Below are 12,964 nucleotides of genomic sequence, written 5' to 3'. Positions count from 1 at the left end.
AATGGCCAGACTTCGTCTCACCTATTTTGGTCATGTTGTCAGAAGGGACCATTCCCTGGAGAAGGATGTCATGCTTGGTAAGGTGGAGGGTCGATGAAAGAGGGGAAGGCCTTCAACGAGATGAATTGACAATGGCTTCGATGATGGGCTCAAGTATAGCAGGGATCATGGAGCTGGTGCGGTATCAGGCAGTGTTTCATTCTGGTGTGCATGGGGTCGCTATGAGTTGGAGATGACTCCACGGCACCTAACAACAACAATTAATCAGTGGAGTAGAATTGAGGGTCAAGAAATAAATTCTTACTTTTATGATCAATTGATTTTTAACAAGAAAGTTAATTCACTTAATGGGGAAACTTTTCATTTTCAACAAAAGTTCTTGGTTAAGAACCATGAAAAATAAATAAGTAAAAATTAAATAAATTAATTAAATTGACATCCTTACCACACATCATACAAAAAATGAACTCAAAATGAATATAAACCTGAATGGTAAGCGCTAAACTTGAAGATGCTTACAAGAAAACATAGCAGTGCATCAAGATAATCTTAGTTTAGGCAATATATTCTTAGATCTTAGATATTAAGATCAAAATCAAAAAGCAAAAGTAAAAAAAAAAAAAAAATCAACCCATCAAAAGTAAAAACTCATATGCTCAAAATACCATGAAGAAAATGAAAACATAATTAACAAAGTTGGAATAAGTATTTTCAAATTATATATCTGCCAAAAAATTGGTCTACAGAATATATAAAAAATTCTTACATTTTAATAAAAGGAAGAAAACCAAAGTAAAAAATGGAACAAAAATATGAATAGATATTTCTCCAAAGAAGATATGCAAATGACCAACAAGTAAGTATAGGAAAGATGCTAACTATCATTAGTCATTTAGTTAGTTGCCGTTGAGTTGATTTTGATTGCTGTTGTTGTTGTTGTTGGGTGCTGTCAAGTCGTTTTCGACTCGTAGTGACCCAATATACAGCAGAACAAAACATTGTCCAGTCCTGTGCCAACCACATGATTCCTGCTATACCTGAGCCCACTGTTTTGGCCGCTGTGTCAATTTATCTTGTTGAGGGCTTTCCCCTCTTTCGTTGACCTTCCACTTTACCAAGTATGATGGCCTTCTCCAGGGAATGGCCTCTTCTTACAACATGACAAAAGTAGGTAAGACAAAGTCTGGCCATTCTTGCTTCCAAGGAGCATACTGTATGCACTTCTTCCAGGACAGACATGTTAGTTCTTTTAGCTTCCCATGGTACTTTCAGCATTCTTTGCCAGCACCATGACTCAAAAGCATCAACTCTTTTTTTTTCCTCGATTAGTAATTATCATTGCCATAAAGCTGATTTGTACTCATAGGATCCTGTAGAAAAGAGTATAACTGCCCTGTAAGATTTCCAAGGCTATAATCTTTATCGAAGCTGACTGCCATATCTTTCTCCTGTGGAGGTACTTACAGGTTCAAGCTGCCAAGCCCTTAATCACTGTACCACTAGGGCTCTTTTGCTTAATCATTAGGAAAATAGAAATCAAAACAAACCACAGATTCCACTTCATAACCATTAAGATGGCTATAATAAGCAAGAAAGATGACAAGAGGTGGAGGAGAAATTAGAATCCTCATTTGTGGCTGGTGGAATGTAAATCAGTGTAGTCACTTTGAAAGTCATATTGACACACCATATGATTCAAAAATTTCACTCTTATGGATAGCCAATAGAAATAAAAATATACTTTCACACATACACTTGTACATGAGTGGTCATAGCAGCATAGAAAAGTAATAGCCAAAAAATAGAAATAACTCAAATATTGATCAACTGATGAATGAATAAATAAAATGTGATATAGCCACAAAATATAATATTATCCAGCAAAAGACAAGAATGAAGCATTGATATATCTTGCAATATGGAAGAATCTTGAAAATATTATACTGTGAAATAATTCAGTCCCACAAATAACATAGTGAGTAATTCCATTTTTATGAAATATATAAAATAAGTAAATCTGTAGAGTTGTCTCATTTGTCTGCTTATGTGGTGATGGGTGGCAATATGGATGGTTAAAGCATACCAGATTTATGTTTACGAATGTTGAAAATATTGCATAAGTAAATAATTAAACCAGTTGTAATTAAGTCAGTCCAACTCATGGCAACCCCATGTGTGTCACAGTAGAGTTCTATAACCTAAGAATCACCCAGGGACTTCATCCCATAATCAGATTACAACATTTAGATAACTCTGCTAAAAAAAAAAAAAAAAAAAAAAAATGAAATGTGCACTTTAAATAGGTGAACTTTAAGAAATGAAATTACATATTCCTCCAGTCGTCTGTCAGTTTGTCTTACTATGGTGGTTTGTGTGTTGTTGTGGCCCTCACCAGGTGGAATACACAGGAATCAAAATGACTACACCTGTGGAAAAAGACAATAGAGAAGTTCAATATCATCTGTCAGCACAAGGCTAGGGGCTGACTGAAATAAACCATCAATTGCTCCTTTGCAAGTGTAAATTGAAGCTAAAGAAAATTAAACAAATCCATGAGAGTCAAAACACAACTATGAGTATATCCTAGACAAATTTAGAGACCATTTGAAGAATAGATTTGACACACGAGTGACCAAAGACCAGACAAGTTGTGGGATGCTATCAAGAACATCGTACATGAAGAAAGCAAATGGTCATTGAAAAAACAAAAAAGGAAGGAAAGAACAAAAATGATGTCAGAAGAGACTCTGAAATTTGTGCTTGCTTTAGGAGAGTACTTAAACTGAACACAAGAAATGCTGATGTAAGAGAGCTCAAAACAAGATTTCAAAGAGCAGCTTAAGGGAAAAAAATAAAATATTACAATAAAATGTGTAAAGACCTGGATTTTGAAAATCTAAAGAGAAGAAAACACTCAGCATTCCTCAAGATGAAAGTACTGGGGGAAAAAAAAATTCAAGCTGGGATTTGCAATGTTAAATAATTATCTGGGCAAAATATTTAAAACCACAGGAAGCATCCAAACAAAATGGAAGGAATACTTAGGTCACTTTACCAAAAAGAATTGGCTGGTGGTCAAATATTTCAGAAGGAAGCATATGATCGAGAACCAATTGTATTGAAGGTAGATATCAAAGCTGCGCTGAAGAAATTTTCGAAAAACAAGGCTTCAGGAATTGATGGGATATCTATTGAGACATGTCAACAAATGAATACAGTACTGGAGGTGCTCCCTTATTTATGCCAAGAAATTTTGAAGACTGCTACCTGTCCATTCCAAAGAAAAGTGATTCAACAGAATGCAGAAATTACCACATGATATCATTAATATTACCAAAACCAAAAACCCACTGCCATTTAATCTATTTTCATAAAGAATCATAGAGACTTCATTGGCTTTCCAAGGCTGTCAACTTTTTGCAGAAGTAAATATATCACACATAAATAGTATTTTGCTGAAGATAATTTAAAAATGGTTGCAGCAACATGTTGACAGGAAATTGCCAGAATTTAAGCTAGATTCAGAACAGTACATGGAATGTGGGACATTATTGCTAATACCAGATGGATCTTGACTGAAAGAAGAAAATACAAAAGAAATGTTTGCCTTTGTTTTCATGACTATCCAAAAGCAGCAGACAAAGGGGATTATAATAAATTATGGATAGAATTATTAAGAATGGGAATTCTAGGCCACTTAATTGTGCTCATGAGGTACCTGTGCATAGCCCAAAAAGCAGTGGTCCAAACAGAACAAGAGGATAGTTAATGGTTTAAAATCTTGAAATGTGTGTATCAGGGTAGTTTCCTTTCACCATACCTAATCTGTATGCTGACCAAATAATCTGAGAAGCTGGACTATATAAAGAAGAACAAGAATTAGAACTGGAGAAAGACTCCTTAGCAATCTGTGATATGCAGATATCATAACCTTGCTTGCTGACAGTGAAGAAGAATTGAAGTACTTACTGAAGATCAAAGATTATAGCCTTCAACATGGATTACTCTTCAAAATGAAGAAAACAAAATCTTCACAACTCGACCAATAAGCAACATCATGATAAATGGAGAAAAGACTGCAGTTGTCATTGATTTCATTTTACTCATATCCATAATCAATGCCCATGGAAGCAGAAGTCAAGAAATCAAGCCATGTATCACATTCCACAAATGCACTGAAAAAGACCACTTCAGAAGCCCAAGGAGAGGTTGCTATGAGTCAGGATCTACTTAATGGCAGTGAGTTTGGTTTGAAGGTTCTTTTAATGAGTTAAAGAGCAAAGATGTCACTTTGAAGAGTAAAGTATGCCTGACCCAAGCCATATGCTTTCAATCTCCTCATATGCATGTGAGAGCTGGACAATGAATAAGGTAGACCATGGAAGAACTGATGCATTTATAGTGTTGGCAAAGAATATTGAATGTACCAATGGACTGCCTGGAAGAAGGAATAAATATGTCTTGCAGGAAGTATATCTGAGTACAGCACTGCTCTGTAAAAGCAAGAATGATTAGTCTTCATCTCTTTCACTTTGGTCATGTTATCAAAAGAGATCAATCCCTGGAGAAGGATATCAAGCTTGGTAAAGTAGAGGGTCAATGAAAAAGGGGAAGACTCTCAATGAGATGGATTGACATAGTGGCTTTGTCCGTGGATTAAAGAATGGCAAAGATTATGAAGATGGTGCTAGATTGGGCAGTGTTTTATTCTGTTGGACATAGGGTAGCAATTAATCGAACCATTTCAACAGCACCTAACAATAGCAAAAATTATGTATCAATCAAGATGTTAAAATATATGTAAATAAAATAAACTTACCAATATATTATTTAGAAAATTATTTTATATAATTCTTTCAGGTGGGGAATTATGTACTAATTGGTTAAAGTAGTGATTGCATAAATCACTACTAATATAGAAAATAAACTTTGCAGAAATACAAGTTTTGAACATCATTAAACTTTTTCCAGTACTGCACATTTATTCCAGTTTCTGTATTATTTTTTATTTGTTTGACACCAGAATACTACAAAGCCACTTATGTATTATGTGCTTATTATATCTTATTTTGAATATATAAGACGTTCTATGTGTTTTACTCACTGATAGCAACCTCTTCAATCATCCTCTAAAAATAGATAATAGTTCATATTTTAAAGTAAGCTAAAATTTTAAGATTACAAACAGTTTATCTCACTTCTGCTATATTTTTAACAATGTGAATACTATACTTCTGCAAGCAACAGGGGCTCAAAAAATCACAATGTAGACCATAAATCTCTAGAAAATATCATGTGGCTATTTCTTTTATTAATATCTTTTGACAGGGAAACTGCCTCTCTTCTCGGTTGTTTTAACTATAGAGGCAGGCACTGTTCTAACTCTTTAAAGATCATCTTTACCTACTTTTTTTCTCTCAATGCTTTCCTTTCATCTTCCTTTTCCAAAAAAAAAACTTTGGAAAGTTTCTGCTGACTCCTTTACCACTCAAACAGTGTTTATTTTTGGACTTTAATATCCCTTGCTCCATCTGAAAACTCTTTTTTTAATCTCGTCTATCCTTCTAAAGTTTATGGTCTTAGAGTTCTAATTTCAAATCTATAGAGCATTCAAATGCTGATTTTCATTTGAGTTTTGGAAAAAAAAATTGCTTATAAGTCAAGAAGATTTGCCTGTTCATCAAATCTTCCATCTTTCTTTCTAGATATTATAACCAGGAATAAGTATCATGTAGCTAAAGCTCAAATCTCTTGAACACTATGATAAATCATTCCCAAAGGAGACTACATTTTTTTTTCTTCTATTTCTTTATTCCCATGACACTTCTCCCATAAAAAAAAAAAAAAAAAAAAAAAAACTCACGGCCATTGAGTCAGATCTGACGCATAGCGATCCCTCATTGGGTTTTCAAGGCAGTGTCACTACGGAAGTAGATTGGCCAACCTTCCTTCTGAGGAGTGGCTGGTGGTTTTGAACTGCCAGCTTTCTGGTTAGCAGTCAAATGCCTTAGGCACTACATCACCAAAGCTCCCATAAAGAGATGTCTATTTCCCAAATCAAAGATTCTAGAATGATTTTGGGATTATTTTGATTAAAAGAAGGTTGTGAATTTGGTAATGTGCCAGTTCTATGTGCTTAGCTGATAGTTCCTGGCAGCTTCAGCTTTCACTCTCTTGGAGTCTTGAGCCACTATGTGAAGAAGCTTTTTTCCTATAAAAGTCAAGCAAAGACAAAATGCTGGTCTAGCCAGCCATAGCTGTTACAGGCATAGCAGCTGAGTCCATGTTTTTTTTTATTCTCCAGTCTCTTATCCTCATTTTCTTTCCTTTTTATGTTTTCCCTGTCTTATAATTTTGTATTATTTTCCTCATAGTTTCTTCTTCATCATAAAGTCAGTCTTTCTTCACAGACTAAAATCACAAGGGAGAATCTGATTGATTTAGTTCATCTTTTCAAAGGAGGTTAAGTTGAAGGTGGCCTGTGAGTCTGGGGTTTTCTAATCTTGGAGAACATGCACAAACCAGATAATTTCTGACAGATGATGAAAAGTTTGGTGCTACAAAACATGGGATCTAAGGGGACCTATTTTGTGTGGAAGGGCTTGTGGGTACTACAGACTAGTCAGCAAAATATGCCTAATCCGTTACTAATTCTTAAGCTCTCTTGCCAGCTCATCATGGGAGCTGAAGGTTAAAAGGCAGAAATGGATCATGAGATACTGCACATTTACAAGTTTCTAAGAGTCTCATTCAATTCAATTATATTTGAATTGGAGGCATGTCCCTTATTGGCAGATATATTAATCATCAGCTATTTTGTAGTGACTATGAACAAGAACAAGAATGGCCTTTAAGACAGGCTGGAGAATATCTGAAGAAACAAAGAGGAAATAAAGCACTAAAACAGAGACTTATAAAACAGAAAAATGGACAATTTCAATAAGCTATCAGTATGAGTCACAATACACAAACACATATATACACAACATACATGCAAATGGTGAAGTTCTAGAGGGCAGTAATAAAGAATTAAAATCACTGTGTGAAGTTCACTGATAGATACATGGTTCAGGGCGAACAGATGAACAGCCAAGTGAAAAAGGTTAAGATTACTAAACTCCATTAATATCACATAACTAACAATATGTGACATCCATGAGGATAGAGTAAGTTTAATAGTGTAGAAGAAAAGGATGAGATTCAACAGTTGTAAAATATACTCCCAAGTACAAGGAAAGGAGTGAGGTTACAAAGTAAGAATCTACATGCTGGGAAATTGTGATGCAAGATTAGAGCCCCACCAAGATTATGAACAGCAGTAAAACTGAGCAGATGCTGATGATGTTATTAACCTATCAGCTGTAACCAAAGCATTTCTGCGTACTTAAAATTAGGGTTGTCTCAGCTGGGGTCAAACCACTAATTGTCTTACCACCAACATCAGTTCTAAATCAAAATAACAGAGAAAAGTCTTTGAAGTCATTCTGCAAATACCTGGTATGTTCAGTTTCTCCCTCCTAGCTCCATTTGGCTACCATAATACCCTTTTAAGCTTCAGGACAAGGAATTCATATCAAGTGTGGAACAATTACATTGGACATGTGTGGAAAGCCCAAGAAACTTGCTGTATTGTGCACATCTGAATTATTGTTGTTGTTGTTGTTATGTGTCATCTAGTCAGCCCGACTCATAACGACCCCTCCTTGGGTTTCCGAGGCAGTATCACTACGGAAGTAGATTGTCCAACCTTCCTTCCGAGGAGTGGCTGGTGGGTTTGAACCGCCAGCCTTCTGGTTAGCAGTCAAGTGCCTTAGGCACTATGCCACCAGAGCTCCCAAATTACAGAGAAAGCTTCTTAAAATCACAGCTAGCTCATCTGCATGTTGTTGTCCACTTGGCAGATGGTGTCGAAGATTAGGAAATCAAAATAGTAGCAGAATTTATTTTCATAAGGATATTAGACTTACTTATTGAAATAGAGTACATCCCACTTTCATATTTGCATAGTGCTGGGCACAAATGTATGTAGCGTGGGAGCAGGGGCAGCCTTCCAACCTGAGGAAGGTCTCCCAAACGGACCCTTTTTCAATAAATCCTTAAATGTAATACTCAATATAAGCACTAAGAGAGGGATAAAAAAACATTTTCAAGCAAGTGAGGGATGTAGAGTATATAAGAAAAAACTAGGGGAAAAAAAAAGGAGCTATCTCTTGTACCAATTGACTGCTTAGACTTATTTACTGGCCCCCTCACTTATTCTTGCTTCATCCCATACTTGCTTTCATTGGTGTTAGAACAGAGCACTGAGTATTGCTGACCAAATACTAAATTCACAGCCTCAGTACTCACAGGTTTTACAATCAAATGGAAACATAACCATTTGAACGTATATAATTTGAGAATAAATTATTCATGTATGATCAATGATTTAAGAGAGAAAAATGACAATGTGAGAGCAAAATAAGGAGGTATTACTTCCGAATAATAAGACAGAAGAAGAATATCTAGAGAAGATATACTTGAAAAAGACCTGAGGAAATAAATGTGTTCCTTTAAGAACATTAAGGAGGGTGGTAGGAAACATTTAGTTTAGTGAGGAAACAGTACAGAGATGAGACATGAGTGAAGTTAACAGTCTGATATAACTGGAACAGAAGATGTATGTGTATAAGGGAAAGGACAGAGATATTTGAAGTCAGCCTGCACAGATTATGGAGATCTTTGATTGTCATACTAAGAAATAAAATATCAGGAAAGATTTTTTATTTTCTTACTAAAGAATTAATATGTCTGGAACTGTGCTTTAGAAACACTGTGTAGAAATTCTGAGTAGTATGTATGTGCATTGCAAAAATATTAAGGTTGTCACAGTGCTGTAATATGTTTATATATGTCTCCACAAAATTGGATGCAAATATGCTTACAACATTTACAGTACATGTGAAAGAGGGAAGAGTGTTGTTACATTGTGAGGATCGCAATCAATGTCAGGATTCAAAATGTATAGAAATAGTTGAATGGAAAACAAATTTGCTATTTAAACTTTCACTCAATAAAAATTGAGTGAAATAAAAAAAATGATATCTACAAAAGAAAAAATGTCAAAAAAAAAAAGAGTAAATGTGTATTACTTATATATGTATTGTTGTTTTTTTTAGTTGCCATGGAGTCAGCTCTGAGTCATAGTGACCACATGCAAAACAGAAGGAAACACTGCCCAGTCCTGCACCATCCTCACAATCATTGCTGTGTTTGAAGGCATTGTTGCAGCTACTGTGTCAATCCATCTCATTGAAGGTCTTCCTCTTTTTCACATACCGTGTACTTTACCAAGCATATGTCTTTCTACAGGGACTGGTTTCTTAATAACATACCCACAGTACAGCTGAGGAAATCTCACTATGCTTACTTCTAAGGAACACTTGGCTAAACTTTCCCAAAGGCAGATTTGTTTGTTCTTCTATATGTCCACAGTATATTCAATATTCTTTGCCAGCATCATAATTCAAATAAATTTTACTTCAGTCTTCCTTATTCATTGTCCAGCTTTTGCACACATATGAGGAGATAGAAAATACTGTTGCTTGGATCACATGCATCTCAGTTCTCAAGGTGACATGTTTGCTTTTCAATACTTTAAAGAGGTCTTTTACAGCATATTTGCCTAATGAATAAGTCATTTAATTTATCGTATTCTGCTTCCATGGACGTGGATTATGGATCTAAGTAAAATGAAATTCTTTACAATTTCAAACTTTTCTCTGTTTATCATGTTGTTGCTTATTGGTCCACTTGTGAGGAATTTTGTTTTAAGGTGTAATCCACATACATTTATTTCTATACATTCCTTTTACTTACAAATTAAAATAATATTTCAGTCAGACTAATTTTTATTTTTGTTTTTATGTAATGTACTAATTTGTATTGTATTTCTCCTTAAAAAAAAAAAAAAAAAAGATCATTTCTGTTCTGTTGCATTTCAAACACAGGAGAGTTTAAAAAGTGCAGTACCTACCTGGGCCATATTAGAGCTACTGACGGAGAAATGAATGTTGGCCAAAAGTCATTAGAAATGGATAGCTGTTTAGTGGTGTGTGGAAATGAGTTATGGTTTCAGTCCAGTTCCTACTTAACAGGTGTCTACCTCATAAAATCCACCATTATAATCAGCACTTACTGGCACCCTTATCCTCAGTGTGAAAAGAGAAGCCAAGATTTAAGACTGAATTCTCTTTTCAGTCTGTCAAGGCTGTGTGGGAGCTTCATTCAACCTTAGATAAGCACTCTATGTTTTCCTTCTAACAATATTAATTGCTAAAATGAGTTTAGTGTCTCTTTAAGAACTTGTCTTTAGGGACTGTTCCTAACTTATTAAACACACATTACATTTATTTTAGCAATTAATATTGTTAGGAGGAAAACATGGAGCCATTATAAAGAGTGTTTATAATGAGAGAATTTGAGAAGATACAATTACAAATCATCAGTTTTAAAGATAGACATATGCCCCCACCACAGGGACCTCTCCCACTGCTTGAACACCAGAAGAAAATTCATTACTTAGGATCATTAAAGGATTACACTCAAACCTGATCATGATTTACAGGGTGAAATCCATAGCTTTATTCACTTTGTTTGGCTGTGACATTGAACGCTATTTAATGGAAGGAAAATGTGTTTTTCATGCTTGCTAACATGTCATCTCCCATATTTTATCCTTTAAGCATGAAAGCTAGTGACAATGAAATGAGAAATACTCAAACCAATTTATTTGCAGTAGAATGAGTTAAAATCTTCACTGAATGTGTGAACTAGCATCACAAATCATCTTTTGCACAAAGCTGTATTTATAGATAAAATAATAATTTATAAACATGTCAATTTGCAAAATTTATATTAATCGTTCTCATTAAATATATATATATATATATATATATATATATATATATATATATATATATTTACCATGGTGCCAACTAGAAGCAATTAGCTCAATTTAAATGACTTTGTGTGATGCTTTAATGGCAGTTATTCTATAGTATCCTTTCAGGAGTGAAAATGCAATGAACTTGAATGCATTCTAAGGATAATTGAATTACATTTTCGTTGACCTTTCAATTTGTAAGACCAAAAGAGTAAAACTGGCTTTATAACATGAGACAATCCATTCACAATACACTCATGTTGATACCATAGAAAATAAAAATCAAATGACAATTTAAAAACATTGATATTAGAAAGTGATATTCTAAAAGTATAGATAAGACAGACAAAGTAAATATAAGAGAATTTTAAAAATAACATTAAACTATAAGTCATTCATATTTCCCCAATAAATTCTTAATTTACATAATGGACATTTATTTAATGAACTTTTTCAGTACAGAAAATATTGAAGTATTCAATAAAACAAAAGGTAAAGTATTTTGAATATGAAAGGTAAAAATATGTACATGCCAGCTGATTGATTTTTATAAAATATGGAACTAAAACCTTGCTCGCCATAACCTTTGATTCATTCTACATTGTATCCTCCCTATATCTTTTCCTACAATTATTACATTTATGGACATGAGATGGAGTGTTCCTACACTAATGCATACATTAAAATAAAGTTCTATTTATTGACCTAAAATGCTGACATTATTGTTGCTCCATAAAGAGGTTAAATATATGATTTATATAATTTGAGAAAGAAGGATTTTCAAAATACCTTATCTGTAAAAGCCATGTCCCTTTTTACAGTCTCCAAAAACCAAAACACTGCCATCAAGTCCTCTCCAACTCATAGCAATCCCCATGGGGTTTTCGAGGAGCAGCTGGTAGGTATGAACCGCTGACCTTCCAGTAAGCAGTCAAACAGACACTTGACTGTGTCCTATCCACTACGCCACCAGAGCTCCTTTGCAATCTCTATTGTATAATAAAAGAGAACAGGTTCTGGTCCAATATGGCCATCTAGGCAGATACAGTATCCAGACCTTCTACAATAAAAATTTTAAAAAAGAAAAGAAACAGGAAAACTGCTACTGACCACAATCTTAGAATCCAAAACTTCAAAGGAAAGGATAAAGAAGTACATAAATGATTGAATGAAAACAGTGAACAAGTTGCAGCAAACTGCTAACCAATACTGCATGGCCGTTTTGAATTCTTGCAAGCAGCCACACTCTGATCAGAACTGGAATCAGGTAACCATCTCTACTTGCTCTGGACTGCGCCAGCACCCTCATCAGTGATTAGGCGACTAGAGAGGTGTGTCCTCCCCCCTCACCTTCCCCAACAACCACCTGACCAGAGAAGATGCTCTCTGCACTCCCGCTCTCCCAGCAGCCAAACTTATCCCTCTGCCAGTGTTAAGCTGCTTTATTTAAAATAGATAGATAGATAGATAGATAGATAGATAAACTTTCTTCTTAGTTCTTTTCTTTGTCCTTCTTCTCAGAAGAATGGGAGCCACTCCATACTGCCCATACTTTCAGCAACACGTATCCTCACCCCTTCACAGTCTGAAGCGCGCACTCTACTCACTGCGGTGGAGTCGAATAAGACTCATAGTGACCCCTCCTTGGGTTTCCTAGGCAGTATCTCTACTGAAGTAGATTTACCAGTCTTCCTTCCCAGGAGTGGTTTGTGGATTTGAACCGCTAGCCTTCTGGTTAGTAATCAAATGCCTTAGGCACTACGCCACCAGAGCTTCCAGTGTGCACTCCAGCTGAGCAAATTCTGCATTCCTTTGCAGCCAGTGTTTGATGGCTGACACTTTAGACAATACTTTACTGATTCATTTCTTCTTTTTTTATTTTTTTTCCTTCTTTCTTTTCCTTCTCAGTTCTTCCCTCTTTTCCCTCTTTTTTTTTTTTTTTTTAAGGCCTCCTCACTTGCCAATTGATGTCTCTGGTTCCCTGTTTACACTCTTGTAAGCTCATATTATGAAAATATCAGCCTCTAACATAGGCGATCC

The sequence above is a fragment of the Orycteropus afer genome, unplaced genomic scaffold (assembly GCF_000298275.1).
Source record: "Orycteropus afer afer isolate SDZICR_OR568_19922 unplaced genomic scaffold, OryAfe1.0 scaffold00091, whole genome shotgun sequence".
In the NCBI taxonomy this organism is placed as follows: domain Eukaryota; kingdom Metazoa; phylum Chordata; class Mammalia; order Tubulidentata; family Orycteropodidae; genus Orycteropus; species Orycteropus afer.
This window is presented reverse-complemented; position numbering follows the sequence as displayed.